Below are 17,461 nucleotides of genomic sequence, written 5' to 3' on the forward strand. Positions count from 1 at the left end.
GTCCTTGCCTGAACTAGGTCTTCATGGCAGGAACGGGTGACCACACTGCAGACCTGACTACAGACCTTCAGAGCAGATGCTCACACCCTCAATAGCAAGATGACACACTTCCACACATAGTTCCTGCTTCTAAAATGGTGATATCCAAATCAAGGGATGCTGGTTCAGTCATGCAGGTTTCATTGCCAGAAACCCTTACCTCAGTGTTGCTCACTCTCACGATATTTGGTATTTTTCTTCCAGCCCCGGCTCCTGGAGTCATGTTATCACATGAAAGTTTAAACATTCATTAAAAAATAAAAGTTTCTAGCCCACATGGCTTCAGAGAAAAGCCTGATTAAGGCAATTAAAAAGAACACAACATACCTTATTTTTTAAAATCTCATGATTTTGCGGGGAGACCTGATGCCTGTTTTTTGAATGCTTGGGGTTGGCAGCACTGCTCACTCCCTGTAAAAAGATCATCTATTAGAGGAACTACATGGGAGCTCGCCGGTTAGCTACAGCTGGGGAGGATCTATTGCTGTTTAACCCACCAACCCCAACATGACTGGCAAGAACTTGCACCTAAGAACAACTACAATCACACCCTATGTTAGCCAAAGTCCCCAGCCTCGGGGAGCGTCTACGCCATCTGCCTTAACTCTTCTGGCTTCTATTTTTAATTTATATTTTATTGATTTTTTTCACAAAAAAATAAGAGGAACTCCCTCCCCCCCCCAAAAAAAGAGAATAAAAAAGTGAAGGAATGGGAAGGGAAGGGAAAGGAGAGTGACATCTTGGGTTCCGTCGGCTAGGAATTAATTAACGATTTCTTAAAGGTCCCTCTTCTCCAAAATGTTACCCACCCTTTAGCTGTCAGGGCAGCTGAGTTGCTGTATAAAGCTGCTAGCCCTGGCGGCAGTCGGCTCTTCTAGCTAAGCAATATGATCTGTTTGATTGCAAGCACCACGCTAGGGAACCACGCTTCTTCTTGGGGAAGGTAGTGTGGCTGTTACTGTGTCCGTCAGCACCATCCACTTCCCTTTGGTTTTGCCCTCCTAGACTCAGTTGCCTTTGCTGTTGTGTGTGTCGGGGACTTTGTTCCTCTGCTAGTGTGACTTCTCCCTACAGTCTCAATGCCGACATACAGTCGTGAGTTGTCAGGTCTCAGGAGCTAAGCAGTGTTGGGGCAGATCTGGCGGTGGTTGGAGACCCCCCCAATTCAATGCGTGGGTGCTGCTCTTCCCTAAGAATCAGTCCTGAACCAATGGCTGCAGCAAGGTGCTGTGCCTTCTGGATACTATGAAATCTAAGTCTGTCCTCGTAGATCCTGTGGCGTTATTAGCAAGTTCCAACACTGCGTCTTCCTAAATACCCCAGAAGTTCCAACTGGACACATTCTTCTTCGCTTCAAGTCCCAAAGTGCTGCATAGTTTTGCCGTGAGCTGTTAAACAGCTGCCGAGCTCCACCCAAAAAGGGACTGGGTGAAGTGATTCCTGCGTGTGCATACCTAGAGCTAGATATCAGTGTTGCATGACATCCGTGGCTACCTAGCAACCGCATGGCTCTCGCTATCCTGCACCCATGAGCGTCTTGGAACTTCATAGACTCAGGTCTCCTCCTCCCACAGTGCGGGATGGACTCTATTCCTTGTCCTCAAGAAGATTTCCCCTTTGTGGTTAGCCCTATAGGGTCTATGGCACATTGAAGAGCGTTTCTGATTTCACTTGGGGAGGGGAGGGCAGTGGTGCACATTTCACATTTCAGTTATAAATATTAGGATCCGATCCAGCGCCCATCAGACTCGCTGAAGGCCAGATAGTTGCACCAGGAAGTAATTTAGCTATTTGAATATGTGCATGGAGAAAATTGCATGTCTCTTATTTACTGCATGGCTAATGCACAGCAAAGAGGGTAATATATTAAAAATGTGAGGACGGTTTAAGCACTCTGTAATTAACTGCTGTCTATATAACCAGAAAGCTAGAGCAAGTGAATTCAGTGTCAGTTAAGAGACTTATTAGCTGTCTGTGGGTTTTTTTTAACATTTTACTGGTCCATCATTAACTACCCCTAGATTATCTTGTCAAACTGATAATTAAATGCCTCAAAAATTCATTACAGACTGGGTATATTAATAAGAATGTAATTAAGTAATGTTTGCTTATGTGATTCCTGTCTATTACCTGCTCACTGATTTATCTCCAAGGCATTTATTAAATCTTTGTAGTAGCTTCTTCAGAATCAATAGAGGCCGGGAGTCAATAAACACCTTATTAGACCCAAATGAGCTGCTTAATTGGGGGAATGCAATGAAGGGCTGTTCTGGCTCTCCAGGGAGTTTCAATTTGGGGGATGTGATCTGACAAACATCAGCCTAAAGAATCCCAGCGGCTAGTTCGCTGCTGCACTCGACTCAGGCACAGCAAGGGTTTATCTTTGTAGGGCCTGATCTTGCTGACCCATGGCAAGCTCTCAAAGCATGTCCTACTGGGGAGTCACTGGCTGCAACGCCACACTTGATATTGAATACGTCCACGTTGTGCTTCAGGGAGGAATTCAAACTGATTGGTTTGTAGGAGAAATACACTGTCCCCTACCCCAATATCCTCTCCAAACTTACAGCACGTTCTCTTTGAGTACAGCATGGGATTTTTGTGGGAATTTACATGGAAAATCCATTAAGTCATTTGAGTTAAAATTAATTACAAACAAGTTCATTTAAGAAATGGGGCATCTGTGTGAAAGTTTTTTTTTCTTTGTTTAGAATGATCTTAATAATGGATAACACAGAAACTTGAAACTTCCCATAGAGTTCAGACTAATTGAAATCGTGTGTATAGGCTGCAATTAGATTGTAATTAAGCTAAATGATCAACGATTGTCTAATTATTAGGCATATAGATAGGCTACAGGCTCATGAGTTGTTCTGCTTAACTCTTAAGTGGGGCCATTCTGACATCAGAGGTGACTCAGCCAATCATCACCCTTCCTCTACAACGAATACGCATTCAAGGATTCTACTGGTTGTAATGACTCAGTGGTGTGAGCGAGACCGGACATATGTCACGAGTTCTCATTGGAAGACTACATGGGCCCAGTAGTCACTGCTCTTTAAAGGTGCCGTGGCTGCGTACTAGCATCAGTGCTGCCCAAAGGAATGAGGAAACGTGCCTGAGAAGCTGAGTCAGGAGCATTGGGGGTTGGGGGGACGGTTGGCCCTCCCTCAGCCCCCCTCCCGCCCCGTCATGATCTCATTAGCAGAGCCCTCTACACCACTAAATCCATCACAAATTAAGGGCTAGATTTACTCCGATGCATCCGTGGCATTGCTCTGCTCTGGGGATGCAAATCAGCTGTCAACCCATCTTCACTGGTCAACATACTCTGGCTGGCTTTAGTGCAAACCAAACTCTCTGTCCAGAAGAATCAGGCTAAAATACAATGATTTCAGGTTGATCCTACGTATCTTCGAGTCATTCGAAATAGTGCATGGTCGCATTCTCTTTGGGTTTCTTGTTTAGTGTCCATGTGGGCCACTTGAAATAATTTTTAAAAACTAGTGAAATTCCCAGGCAAAGAGTTACATATAGAGGGAGTTAAGGTCAAGATAAAATACATTGCAGAAATGTTTTCATTATTCCAAAACCAGTATCGTGAACCTAGGAAATTTGGTGTTATGGTTACACTTGAAAGAAATCCAACCATGTTAAGGTTAAACAAGCACAGTTAAGGCACGCAGACAACTTTCACTCTGCTCTGTAGTGATGCCATGCAAAAACTATATGATTATGATTCAAGCAGTTTATTATTCGTGCTCCCAGATTAAATTAAACTGATTCTTAAAGGTACACTTGACTTTTTCATATATTTTTCCCCCTTGTGGCATCAGTACAGGTTTTGGGGATAATTACAGCGTCCCTGTAATGTATGTTCACTCTTTTCCTTTGCTGGCGCATGCTCTCAACCTTAACTCCATTTTAACATAGTTTGGTTTTTTTGGTCTGGGAATATATATAATAGGCTAATTTCTCCCACTATTACACTGATTTTTCAATAGTACTACCCCATTGACATCAATAGCATCATTCCTGATTTACACCGCTGTTAGTGACAGGAAGCCTGGTATGTCTGATTTGTGAACCTGTGTCTGTATGGTTGCTGGTGTTTTCTTTTTCTAATTTTAGGCAAATTAATCTTTATTTTTCACACTTAAATCTCTTTGTATTAAAATCTATGTTTTTAATTGGCATTCTGGTATTTTCATTGTATAAAGAATCAGCCAGATCCAAGCCCTGCACTCCAGGGAAGGCGTTCCTGGTAAGTGCCTTTGGAATCTTTGTTTGCCAGCCCTTTCTGAGAAGAGTTCACCACGCTCTCAAAATAAAAGCCCAAATTCTGCTCTGTTACTTTGGAACAACTCCAGTGAAGTATGTTGGGGGTCACACTGTAGAATGTGGCCTGGTAGATGCAGGGTATTTTCAATGTGTTTTATGTAGGCATCTTCTTAAATTTTCCTGTCATGGAATCTCCTTGGTTTTGAAGTAAAACAAAAACACTCTCTGTCTTTTACACTCACTCTCTACTGAAGGCTTTGGAGTGAGGAAAGCGGCTTGGACATAGTATTTCCCCTCTCCATCCCCTTTCCCCCCTTTGTGGAACTGAAGCTGTACCGAACCTTTTGGACAGCCCTGAAATGCTGGGTAACATTTGTTTGTTTATTTTCCCCCCTAACCTCTGCACTTGGCTCAAGGCTGGGATTCAAAGCAAAAGTGAGTCAGATTCGATGAGGAAACCTATTTTGATAGCATCCCTCCTGGCCCGACGCAGGAAGCTCTGGAAATCTCAAGATAAAATAAATAAATAAATTAAATTAATGGAGATATCCTATCTCCTAGAACTGTAAGGGACCTTGAAAGGTCATTGAGTCCAGCCCCCTGCCTTCACTAGCAGGACCAAGTACTGATTTTGCCCCAGATCCCTAAGTGGCCCCCTCAAGGATTGAACTCACAACCCTGGGTTTAGCAGGCCAATGCTCAAACCACTTATCAGGAAGTTCTGGATCTCACACAATTTCGGGCCAAAATGTACAATCCCAAGAACTTCAGAGCAGAGGCTCTTCCATCACTAGAATTAACCCTAGAGGTGACTGTAGCAAAGGCCTTTCATAAAACGCCTAGTAGCCTTGGGGCACAGTCAGTCATTTTAAGTAAAGTATTTATTTAAAAATGGCCTCTCCCCTCACCGCTCCCTGTGTGTGTTCTGTGTCCTAGCTGCTGACTGTATTTATAAAGGTGGATTTTCATTGCTTTCCACCCTTGTTAACACAGCAGAATCTGTGCGAAGGGAGAGAAGGAAATGGGGTTACATATGTCTCAGGGGGAAGGTAATTTGGCCTGTAAAACTTTTATTGTTGGGGATGATGCATGATAGAGAAAGAACCAGCTTGATTCTCAGATCTCAGGAGGAGTTTTGCAGGGGGTACCATTCGGGGGGGCGGGGGGGGGGAATCCTTTAACTTAAAGGACATTCACTTGAGCATATTTGACATGGAAACTGAGAGACAGTGAATACAGAATTTCCCCCCCACATGATGCCATTCTACAGAGACACTTTTCACGGGCCCTTTGCTTTAAAGGGGAACTGTTGGATCAAATCCCCCACAAAATTTAGATTTCATAAAAATAAGTTATTGTAAAATGTAGGGTCCACTGACAAGTTCCCCTGGTATTTTTGCAAACAAGCATCCATTGTTTCACAGCATTTTCAACTCGCACTAGGGTGACCAGATGTGCCAATTTTATAGGGACAGTCCCGATTTTGGGGGCTTTTTCTTATATAGGCACCAATTACCCCCCACCCCCTGTCCTGATTTTTCACACTTGCTGTCTGGTCATCCTAACTCGGACATTGCAACACTGTGCTAGTGCAGGAGACCCTGCAAGGGAAATTGGCTAGGAATTGACTTTAAATCCTAATGAAACTGACTAATCTGTTTTCATGATCCAAGCTGGGAGAAATGCAGAAATGTAAACAAACAGGAAAAAGGGTGAAGCGTTGGATCTTTTACACGTCCTTTTAGCTGTACAGTGTCTGCCATTAAAAAGTTAGTGCTTACCATGCAGTGGGATGTGACATGCCATATATTTCCCCCAATACGTAAGAGGAAATAACTGATAACCCTGTGGCAGCTTTTTGGTAAATGACACTTTTGAATGGCAACACTAAATCCCCCTTTCATTTCAATTGCATCCAGGATTGTGCTCCGTTTCCTGTCTGCACCTTTGGTTAGTGTTGCTATGCACTGTCAAGTAGTTGCTGAGTTCTGCCCCAGAAGTAGCTGCATTTCTGTTTTGGATGCAGTGATTCCGATAAATGGGAATGGCCATATGTTGTTGTCCTCACTCAGACAAAATTCCCCTGGAAGTTTTGACTGAGTAAAAGCCACAGGACATGGTGCAATATTTGTAGCGCGCTCTGGGTACCATCTGGGTAACTTAGCTCTTTGTTTGTTAAATTCTTCTCCATCCTACACAGGGTTCATGTATGGGACAGACGATGCTAGAGACTGTATTGATCACTATAAAAGCAGATTGAAGACAGAAGAAGAGCTCTCAAGCTGTAGTTCTGCTCTTGCAATTGCAATTAAAATCCTGATATTGCAATTTTAACCAGTGCAAGAAGTTCCAACCATGGCAGCTATTAGGGAAGCAAAGGGGGAGCAGCTGCTAAAACATTGTGTATAATTGACATCCTTGACAACAACCTTAGCTTCGTAATTAGGAGGAACAGTTTGCAAGGGGGGGAGGGGAAGAGGCAAAATAAAAAACAATCCTCTGCGTGAATTCATCTGCAACAGCTAAAATAAATCCTGAAGAATATTGTTCCTGCCTTGGCAGAGAGGGGGAGGGGGAGGGGGAGGGTTTTGGGACAGAATCCAGTTCGCTGTCAGGAGTGCTGAGCAGTTTAACAACAATGCTGGACATTTCACAGGGAGGGCCAGAACGGGTTCATAGATTAGCATGCACACATGAGAAAAAATGTTTGTCTAGGACAAATTAACTCTTTTACTTGAAGAAGACCCAGCTGACAATGAGACGATCGCTGCACGGTGGCTTTAGGTATCAGTCATCCTAACCCAGGAACCAGTGACTTGCCATAGAAGCAGGTAGCCCATTTCACAATCACACCAGGGTGGCTAAGACTTCGTTTCTTTCCCGCAATTTTTTTCCCCCTCCTCACTCAGTGGGACGTTTGGTTAGAACCTGTTGCATCCATTTCTAATGCCGATTTTGGCTCTTCAGAATCTATCACAACCTTTCATACCTCTGCTCCTCCCTAGTAAACCTTTATGTCAGCCAGTTCTGCAATTGCACAGGGCTATAGCAGGAATGAAACTAACCTGACTGAAGGTTGGTTTACCCCTCCCTATTACTAACCGCATTTTAAATTGGGCTCCAACACAGGCCTGTGACTTGTTGGCATGCCTGCTGCACAGTGGGCAGGAGTGGGAATGCAATCGCCGCCCCTGTGCCAACCCTCTACCCGGGAGGAGGGATCTGAGCCCACCTGACCCAACCCTGAGGAGGTCAGGTTGATTTCAGACCCGACCTGACGCAAACCCAACACGTATCGTCAGGTTCTGTTGAGTTGCAAGGCTCCATGGAGAGCTAGTCAGTACCATGGATGGTTTTCCTGAATTGGGGGACTGGGCTGAAACAGGAGGAATCTGTTCACTGCTTAGGTTGTTCCTGTGCAGCAGAGGAGGTGACTTCTGCCAACATGGCAGGGGGGATAACAGTGCTGGGCTCCGTTAACTGGCATGTCAGCTGCATGCTTCGCTTACAAGCGAGGTAAGGCCCAGATGTGCCAACTCAAGCTTGGAACCCGCATACGCACCTGTGTAATGGGTGAGCCCCGTTGAAGTCAGGTGTCCCAGTGCCATGGTGATGGGGGACAGATAGTTACGGAGATGATAGCTAGGTGCATAAGTGATTGCAGGATTGAGGCCTTATAAAGCCTATTGTTAAAGACCAACCGTTAGCCTTGTTCTTTTCAATCCTTGCCAATGAAATTTAAACAAAACCAAAAAAAGCAATTTTATTCTCATTAACCAGCATCAGGTTGATAGGCCGGCGAGATAGAACATCTCTAATTCTCCAGGATCTCTGAATCTTTTCCAGACTCTGGGCCCGATCCTGGTCGCTGCCACGCTGGTGGGAATCTGGAATGGCTGCAGATACAGTAATCACTCCTGCAGACCCAGGAATCAGATGAAATGCAGCTGGAGGGAACACAGCAGCAACCTACAGAACCCAGGTGCAACTTTACACAACATTTTCCTGTTGCTAACCCTCATTTGTCTAATTGCTCTTTGAAAACTGTGCGTTGATAGCAGGTGCAACATGACTGTAGGTATGTTACTTTAGAAAAGGTCTACTTCAGTCTAAGCTTCTGATTCCACATGCAGATTTCTGCCGCTGGAGAAACACGGACAGCCCCTTTAGAATCAGAATCTGAACTGGGCTGAGGACAAGTCTGATCATGGCTAAAAGGCTTGCTCTCCATCCTGGGGAAGAAAAATGGCCACTCAGAGTGCATTCCCTCATTCACTCTGCTGGCATCTGCTAGGAAGGTGATATATAGGCAGCAGAGGGGGATGGACAGGTTTGTTGGCAGCTGGAGAGCAGTTTGGGAGAATGTGATGACATTGCTGATGTACAGGATTAGTGCAGATGAGGGAGCCCCCCCTCCCCTCAGTGTTAGTTTTGGGAACGTTACTTCCCCTGTATCCAGCACAGGCTTGGGTATTTGATAAACGGGCCTCATTTCCACCAAAATGTCAGGACCACTTCCTCAGCAGAGCCCTCCAACCTCCTAGCCCCTGGTTCAGCCGAGCAGCGCATTGCATGAATCACTGCTCTTCTGCTTGAGCGCCCGATCCTCAGAGACCAGGGCGCTCTGCTTCAAATCTAGAGACCCTCTTTGAACCCAGAGCTACTCCTAGGATAGGGCCTTAACCAGAGCCGGCTCCAGGGTTTTGGCCGCCCCAAGCAGCCAAACAAACAAAAAAAGCCGCGATTGCGATCTGCGGCGGCAATTCGGCGGAAGGTCCTTCGCTCCGAGCAGGAGTGAGGGACCGTCCGCCGAATTGCCACCGAACAGCTGGACGTGCCGCCCCTCTCCGGAGGGGCCACCCCAAGCACCTGCTTGGTAAGCTGGTGCCTGGAGCCGGCCCTGGCCTTAACCTGCCTCTGAGCCTTTCCTCTCAGCTGTCTTAGTGTGAGGTGCTGAAATTTTGTATCACCTCAGCTGTTACTTTAGCTTCTGCTATTTTGTGCAAGTATCAATAAAGATTAAATATTGCAAAATCAGCCTGGCTGAATTAATACAATTGGACAAAAAAAAAGGGGGGGGGGGAGAGAGAGAGAGAGAAAAACTCTGTAGATGCCATATATATCCCAACCCTGGACTTACGCTGACGTTTCCGGCAGAGCTCTGTGGAAAGAACTCTGAGGCAGCGTGAAGCCCATACAGTTGTTAAGATTGCAGCATTGTTTCTCTAAAAGCTGAATATTCCAGGTGCTCTAAAATTCTCCAGCAACACAGCACCCCCTACTGCCACAACAGTGAATTAGTTTAGCACTGAGACAGAAAGAGGTGTAACTAGCAAGGGCCCGATCCAAAGCCCAGTAGCTTAACAGAGAGAAGGTTAAGGGGTGACTTGATGACAGTCTATAAGTACCTACATGGGGAACAAATATTTAATAATGAACTCTTCACTCTAGCAGAGAAAGGTCTAACATGATCCAATGGCTGGAAGTTGAAGCTAGACAAACTCAGATTGGAAATAAGGTGTATGTTGTTAAGGGTGAGAGTAATTAACCACTGGAACACGTTACCTAGGGGCTTGGCGGATTCTCCATCACTGGCAATTTTAAAATCAAGACGGGATGTTTTTCTAACATCCCTCTGCTCTAGGAATTGTGTTGGTGCAGCCCTCTGGCCTGGGACTCCATGAAGCCATAGAGCTAAGGGGACTCTTTCTATCGACCTCAGCAGGCTTTGGATCCTGGCCCTAAGTGGTGAGCGCAATCTGGGGGGAATTCACCCATCCCACATACCGATGACGCTTGCTCCTTCTGAGCCTATAGGATCTGACCCATGCTATGGTGGCTGAATGGCCAATACCCGGGCCTGGGCAGCATCACCACTGCCCTACAGCAAGTGGAATCCGCCCTTGGTGTGTCGGGAACAGGCTGGGTGTATGTTCCGGGAGAAGCCTGTTTTGTTGCCGCTGCTTTTTTTAAATCTTGTCTGATTTTTTTTTTTTTTTTTGGCTCAGCTTTCTGGAAGGGAAAACAGAAAACCCAAAGAAACTCAGAGTGGTTTATTTATTTATTTATTGTTTGCAAAACACCAGCACGGCATGTGAAACCGATCCGTTTGGGGGTTGGGGGGACAGCCAGGTCAGCTCCCTGGCCAAAGGGACGAGAATGAGTCGCCTTCCGAGAAGCCACCGAGACGGGACCCTATTTGAAAGAGGAACATCTTTGATAGGAAAAACAACCAATCAAAAGCCTCGGATATGTCGGATCCCAGTCGTGGGGGGCGGGGGATTGAATGGATGCATTTTCCTCCTGAAGATTTGGCATAGTCTTACAGGCACATCTTTAAAGCTTCCACAACGGATTTTTTTTTTTTATTGTGTTTCAAACTCATCCTCCCCCGCTGAGTCCTCAGACAAGTTCCCAGCCTAAATTAGGCCCAACAGTAGTGTGTTTTTCCTTGAGGTGGAGCAGGGAATAACGGGCACAAAACTCCACTGGGGGTGGGGGAGGAGTGTGAGTCGGAAACTGCTGCCGAGTGACTCACTCTGCAGGACAAATGAAACCTCACTCATCACTCTGCCTTCCTCCTCCTCCCTTCTGGTGGAGAGCAAGAGAGCCGTGGAAAAACATCAGCTCTTTTCTTTTTCTCTCCCATGGCATCTGGACACAGGGAACCTTTCCAAGCCACAGCAGTGGCTTGCTGTGCAGTTTGGGGCACGATCCTTTTCCTTTTCATAGCCACCTAGGACAAGTCTCCCAGGTGACCTTGGAAAAAGGTCTGTGCCGAAGGCAGAGGGGTGTGTGTGGGCAGGGGGTCTCGGACCCTGGTGCATTCATGTTCGGAGGCTTTTCTTTCAAAAAACGCTTTCCAATTTTCCACTGAAATTAAAAAAAAATAAACGAAGCTGCACATTTCTGAGTGGGAAGAGCGGGGAGGGCATGTGTGGGTAGACGGAGCGGTCTGGCTGCCGTTCCAACTCTAATGAACGCCGGGTCATAAAAGTCGAAAGGGTGCTGGGGGGGGGTGGGGGAGGTGGTTACGGCGGCGAGGGGGAATGCGAAAAATATCCCTGCCTTTTCTGTGCTCAGAAGGGCAATTAGCATTTTTTATGAAGAACACAAACAGCACAAATCAAAAAGGCTGGGTTTATTGCCGTCGCAAAACAGCTGGGTTTTTCCAAAACATCTCCCGAAAATGGTCGGGGTGGCCTGCCAGCAGGCCAGTTAAAATGCAGCCTGGCTCCGCTGTGGGCAAGGAGGACCATTAGGCAATGACATCGTCTTCCCAGCAAATTGCTCTTCGGTTGCGGTGCGGTGGGGGTTGAGTGGTGGCAAGGATGGCCTGGGAAAACCCTGCTAGGGCGACCTTTCTCTTTCCAGGGTGTAAGTCACTCTGCTCTAAAAGCCCGGGGCTTGTTTGTCTGTCTTAACGATTGGGGTAATTTGCATGAAATGGGGCGTGCCTGCCCATGTGAAAATGGTTTGGCGTGTGGCGAATCATCAGCGTATCCTCTCGCTTTTCTAGGGCCTAGCATACAAAGGGTGGCAGAATGGGATGTTTAGAGCTAGACCAGGCTAGGCAGGAGCTCATGCCTGACCTTAGCACCATCACTGGTTCTTCTGTCTGCAGTTCTTATGTGACTGGCATTCGGCTGGATTCCCTCCCTGCTCGCCCCTGCTTTCTGCTTGCAGGGTTGCTTGTCAGCGCCGTCTCTTGGTTTGTGTGTCAGGTGGTCAGCACAGGTTGTGGATCTTCAATGAAGGTGTGGGGGGAGCACTGGCCCAGGCTTACGGGGGGTGCTGACCAGCAAGGAGCTGTGGGGTGCTGTGCAGAGATGGTGGAAGCCAGCCAAGGATGGAGGAGCAAGAACGGCAGGCCCTGGTATCTGTTGACTCTTGTAGGGCCCTACAAAACCTAGATCCAACATGCACAGATGCCCGGAAATTACTTCCACTGTTTCTGAAGTGCAGCCACTTCTGGGGTGCAACTTGGTCCAAAAACACCACACGGGAGCTGAGAAAAATAGCAGGTCTACCTGAGAATGCAGAATGATGTCAAGGGGGAAGGATGTCATTTGCCAAACAGGGAATACTGGGTTTCATATCCCATGCAAACACTGCCCCGGTCTTGCAGCAGGTTTGAAGACACTACCTGCAGGAACAAGATTGGAGCTGCACATCACAGGGGATGGGCACCAAGTGGTAAATGTGGGTGTGGAACACAATACGGAAACATACATATGCACAGCCACCCTGCTGGATCCATCCCAAGCTCTACACATGGCCTATCGCATGCATGCTGGGAACTGTGAGTCAGTTCCCCGGAGGCTGCCTGCCCGGCTGGCTGTGCTCAGTAAAGCAGTCGGTTCCTTACCTCAACACTGAACTTTAGGGGCTCTCGTCAAAGTCACAGGGCTCGAGACACTGCAACAGTTGGACAGGTGTTGGCGCTGAGCATGCTTGGGATGTTACCAAGAGAGGCCTGCGGGAACAGCAGTGAGCCACTGACTGTGGTTGGCTGGCAGCCCTCTGTCAATCTAGAACTTGGAGGGAACCCAGATAGAAGGGGTGGGGGGAGTTTGGATGCCCTGGCCCATGTGGCTATTTTCTCCATCTCTCATCTGCTGTGGCTCTATCGCTTTGCTTCCCTCCTCCGTTCCTTATTATAACCAGCTGTCTCTGTAAAGCATTTCGGAGCGTGTCGGTAAGGGCTACGCTGCCGTGGTATGGCGTCATGGGAAGGCCCTGAAGTCTAGTGCTCAGAGCAGGGGGCTGGTAGCTTGGACTGCTGGGTTCTGGTCCTGCTGCCATACCCGTATGTAAAAGAGGTCTAATAATAACGATGGTTCGCCTGCCTCTCCGAGCTGCGGTAAGGATTAGCTAAAGTTCTTTGAGGTGATATTGAAGGGGAAAGGATTTGATTATTACAAGCATGTTTCTATGTTTCACTAGTAACAGAGATGTGCTTGAGCAACCCCCCGGTGCCCTAGTGAGCGTTAGGCTCTGATCCCTTATGGTATCTCTCTAATGGATGGGAATATCGGGGCAGCTCTGGATCAAAACTTCCTGACTCTAGTGAAAAGTTAGGTGAGTTCCTTCTCTTCTCAGCAGCAGGTGGGACTGTCTCGCTAGACACTATCTCGCCATTGTCTCCAGTTTGCAGACACAGCCGGGCCTCAATTCTTGGTGTGAGACATTGTCCTTGCCACGTCAGCCGTAGGCTAAAGTGCAGATGTTTCAGAGGCTCTGTAGTCTCTGCTTCATCCAGACAGGACCATCCCATGCATGCCAAAGCTCTAACCTGCATTATTCCAGATGGGCTTGTTTGCTTATGGTCCCTAGTGCTGTGGGAAGAATGGCCAGGAAGGTGCAACTTCCAGGATCAACTGGATGATGTGTAGGGTGAAATATGGACCTCTGGGTTCTTTAGTAACTCGTCGGTGTTAATGAGCATAAAGCACCATGCAGAGCCATTTAGCACGTTAGTCATAGCTTGAATCTTTTATGCTGCTTGTCTAATGGCAAGTATTATCCAGCAAGCCTTGTTATAGTGTGGTCTGTGGAAGGCAAGGAAGTTAGTAATGATGGTGCCGGAATGCTGTTCCAGAGAGCACTGCTATAATTCACAGCAGATAATAGAAGTCAGAGCCAGACAGATAATAGAACTGACTGAGATCCATTTATTGCTAAGAGACTGTCTGAATATTTCTGTGTAGCCTAGCCCATTTCCCCCTCCTTCATCAGATTTCCCAGGAGAAAAACACAAGCCCAGGGAAGAATGGTAAGAAAGAGATACAGGCAGCCTGCTATGGATCCGTAGGGTTTTCTATGGCCTTCATCTCCAGAGAAACAGAGCAACTCACATTGTTAATTTATCCGCATACCCCCCAGTATGGTAGAGAAGGATTACTACCCTCACAGATGGGAAACTGAGGCACAGAGAGACAAATAACTTGCCCAGGTCACACAGCTGGAAGTTGACTCCATGTCTCCGCCTAGTGCCTTAACCAGGAGTCCATCCTTCCTCTGTGGTAACAGACATGGAAGTTGTGGGCGCTCAGTGATAAGCACCACAGAAAAGTCTACAAGTAAAGCCGGTGGAAGTTGGAGGTACTCAGCACTTCTGAAAATCAGGCCATTTTTATTTAGGTGCCTAATTCTGCTGTTTGCTGCTTAGCTGCATGCCCTCAAGGTAGAAAATCTTGGCCTACCGCTGTGGAGTGGAGTGTTAATTGCTGTCTCTTTGCTGCAGCTTTGTTGGTCTCACGTAGGAACCCTGTTCTACCTGCCCACCACAGGATACATTGTGAAGTCTCAGGTCCGCATCCTACCATGCAAGGGACTCTACCTCCAGAGAGGCAGTTGCAAGAAGGAGTCCTCAGTTTGTCCCCTCACATACGGTGCTACCTGTTGTCATGATTTTGGATGTTTTTCTTAAAGCCCCATTTCCTGGAGTCCTGTGATTCAGGAGAATCTCAGAATTTTAGCCCTCATGGGTGCAGAGAAAAGTTTGAAAACATAAATCATAAAGATGCAAAAAGCCTGAAGGTCAATTCAGGGACCCCCAGCGTTTTTTGTTTTTTGTTTTTTTAAAATTTCTGATTTTTAAGCCAATCTCATGATTTTGGGGCCTGACTCATTATATTTGGATGCTTCAAGTTGTCAATCCTGGTGATTTTCTCTCTTTTTAAAAAATAAAATGTTTCAGTTATTAATATTTTCTTTCAACAACAAAAATCTCCCGCTGCTTTAAGTGAATACAGACAATAGGTGACAACCTCACCCGTTACCATCTCTCCCGCCTGCCTAGGCTTTCCATTTTCCATTATACAACTGCCCCCACCCCCCCAATCCTTGGTCAGGTTTTTAGAGCAGGTTTTTGACCTTGTTCTCCCATCAGCCATTGCACCAGTCTTGCTGACGTTCATGCATATGATATCCTCTAAAGGTGGTGCTGTTGTGCAGAGTTCTGTCTTTCTGGTTTCCATTTCTGGCCACCTTTCTTTCCTTTAACAACCTGTTTCAAACTGGTGCAGGCTTCTGAGAGAGAGTCCCATCAAACAGGTAAGAAGGAGGCTTACTTTTAAATGAACATCAGAGGATGTTGTGAAGGCCAAGACTCTAACAGGGTTCAAAAAAGAACTAGATAAGTTCATGGAGGATTGGTCCATCAATAGCTATTAGCCAGGATGGGCAGGGATGGTGTCCCTAGTCTCTGTTTGCCAGAGGCTGGGAATGGGCGACAGGAGATGGATCACTTGCTGATTACCTGTTCTGTTCATTCCCTCTGGGGCACCTGGCATTGGCCACTGTCAGAGACAGGATACTGGGCTAGATGGACCTTTGGTCTGACCCAGTCTGGCTGCTCTTATGTTACTAGCTTGCTGGTACTTAACTCTGCGCTCCTGGTTAGGAGCTGTGTGTTAGTGTGCATTGACCATTCTCCTTCCCCAAGCCAGGAAAAGAACTAAGGTTTAGTGGAAGAAACAACTTGGGGAGAGAGGCCGAGCATGCAGGTAGCATCAGAAAAAGCTGGCAAGCCAAAGAAGAAGAAGTCAGTCAGAGGCCAGGATTACACACACACCCCCCCGCCCCGATAGTTTAACTTCTGATTGCGTTACCTCTTCTGGATGTGGCTCAGGGCAGCCAGACCCATCCCTCCGCTACCCTCCCTTCATGCCTCCAGCTAGGGAGGGAGCTGGGCACCACTGAAGGTTTTTCATCCCTTTTCAGGGACAAAAGTTGGCTTTTTGCTTAAGCTCCAGAAAATGTCCATTTTTGTCATCCAAATGATTGAGGTTGCTGTTGAATAATTGAACCCCCCCCCCAAATGACCATTTTTCAGTCTTCAGAAGCCAAACGTTTTTTCACTGAAAATACAAAAAAATCAAATTAAAAAAACAGCGGGGGGGAGAGGGGGTTGGCAGAAAAGAAAATCCATTTTTTGTTCTCACGCTGACCAGCAGCTCCACTGATTGCATAGAAAACCAGTGTGCCTGGCACTGCATGTATGTTCCCAGGACAGCTCCGAAAACACTTTATCCCAGTGTTCGACTGACTTTCGGGTAGGGGTCTGGAGTCTGCCAGTGGAGGCTTGATGGGTCCCCATGGGATGGGCAGGGATAAGAGTCTGTATTGCTGGGAACGAGGTGGCGTTCCCTGTGACGAGTTGCAACAGGAAGCTGCTGAAAAGCAGGTTCTGAAATGCTGCGCTAGTCTTTAGAATGAAAGCCCAGGCTGGTGACTACATTTTCTTGAACAATATTAGCACTTACATGGAGCCGCTGCGAGGTTTCTGCTGGCGTTTCCTTTTCCTCCTGCCCTCGCACCCAGCTCTGCCAGCCCAGAAGAAAACCAAGGGGGCCAGGCACTACGTGCAAACACCACTTTAAAGTGGTACCACTTTAAGCAGCAATGGGGCTGGCTTCCCATGCAACTTCTTCGAGCAGCATTTTGCAAGTGGGCTCAGGAGGGGGGAGCAGGCTGCGGTCTGGTCGGGTAGCCAAACACTGTTGGTTCCTCAGAGCACTCCTGTGTTATTCCTGTCATGCCAATGGAGAAACCGAGGCACAGAGTGGGTAAGTGGTGTGCCACAAGACAATTTAGGCCCAAGTTCTCCCAGTGACTAGTGCTGTGCTGTAGCCGCTGGGCTGACTGGCCTCTCGAAGTGACGGGGTTTGTTTGCCCATGCTGATAGTCTGTGTTTGGATGCTGGACAAGAAGTCAGTCCAGCCCTGCCCCCACCCTGCCCTTTGCTTGGGAAGATGAATGTCATAACTGGAGCTCATGCCTGGGAGCTCATGGTCTGAGGCGCTTCTGGCTCCCAGATGTGATAGCCGTTCAGCTGCAGTGGTCCCTTGCCAAGCCAGCCCACAATGGCCATTTATCTTCATGCTCTGCATTTTCGGAGTTTCTCTCTGAGGTCCCATCCCGAATGGAAAGTTTATGCACAGGCCTCTCCCCGCTTGGCCCTTCGCGCCGTGCCCCGTGTTTTGTAGCTCCACGGCAGGGGCGAACCATGTGCAGGGTCCGACCATCGTTAGCCCCCAGCTCGATGTGCAAACCCACGTGTGGGCATGTGAACGGACAGACCATGGGGAGGCGTCATCCCTGCCTTGCGTCAGCTGTTGTTGTTCAGAGACGCAGC

The sequence above is a fragment of the Emys orbicularis genome, chromosome 9 (assembly GCF_028017835.1).
Source record: "Emys orbicularis isolate rEmyOrb1 chromosome 9, rEmyOrb1.hap1, whole genome shotgun sequence".
Taxonomy (NCBI): domain Eukaryota; kingdom Metazoa; phylum Chordata; order Testudines; family Emydidae; genus Emys; species Emys orbicularis.